Source organism: Miscanthus floridulus, chromosome 6 (assembly GCF_019320115.1).
Source record: "Miscanthus floridulus cultivar M001 chromosome 6, ASM1932011v1, whole genome shotgun sequence".
Taxonomy (NCBI): Eukaryota; Viridiplantae; Streptophyta; class Magnoliopsida; order Poales; family Poaceae; genus Miscanthus; species Miscanthus floridulus.
In genome coordinates, this window is record NC_089585.1 from 88,769,300 (window position 1) to 88,770,047 (window position 748).

The 748-nt window shown below is 39.7% G+C and overlaps 1 non-coding gene across 1 annotated transcript; it reads left to right on the top strand.

The window, feature by feature from the left end:
• Nucleotides 1–406: 406 nt before the first annotated feature.
• Nucleotides 407–513, top strand: LOC136462138 (small nucleolar RNA R71). The gene has a single exon (XR_010760657.1). It is a non-coding gene; the product is annotated as a small nucleolar RNA R71 (small nucleolar RNA).
• Nucleotides 514–748: the final 235 nt, after the last annotated feature.

Genomic DNA, 748 nt, shown 5'->3' on the forward strand with positions numbered 1-748 from the left:
GATTCCACCCTTGTCTCTGTTGTTGTGGAGCAGAGTTCATGATGTTTGCATCCTCCTGATATTCAAGGAATTCAACCCCAAATATTCTCCACATACATTCTGAGCATTGAATGCATCTTGAATAGCCTGACGATCTTTCTTGTAATTGGCTCGTTGTTCAAGCCAATTCAATAGTACATCCATCTTGGTTGACAGTGCACACACCTGTTCTAGTACTTCTTCACTCTTATAGCTTAATTGAATGTTGCATGATGACTAGCCTTGATTAGAGGCTATCTTTTCCATAAGAGTCTCAGCTTTTCCAAGGGTGAGTGACATAAATGATCCTCCAGTAGTGGCATCAAGTTGTTCATGAGCTTTTTGAGTTAATCCATGGTAGAAACTTTGCATGAGCAACCAATCTTCCATCCCATGATGAGGACAATTTGAAATGTATTCTTGAAAACATTCCCATGCTTCTAGAATGGTTTCTCCTTTCTGTTGTTGGAAGTTTGAAATCTTTCCTCTTAAGGCATTGTTCTTGCCTATAGGGAAGAACTTTTCTAGAAAGGCCTTTGAACATCTTGTCAAAGTGTTGATGTGATCTTTGTTGATGTAGAACCATTGCTTCGCTCTTCCCACTAGTGAGAATGGAAATAGGCGAAGTAGTATGATGTCTTGAGCAATGTCCTTGATGACAACTGTGCTGCTTATCTCCAAAAAATTCTAAAGGTGAGCACTAGCATCTTCATGTGTCTTTCCGCTGAAT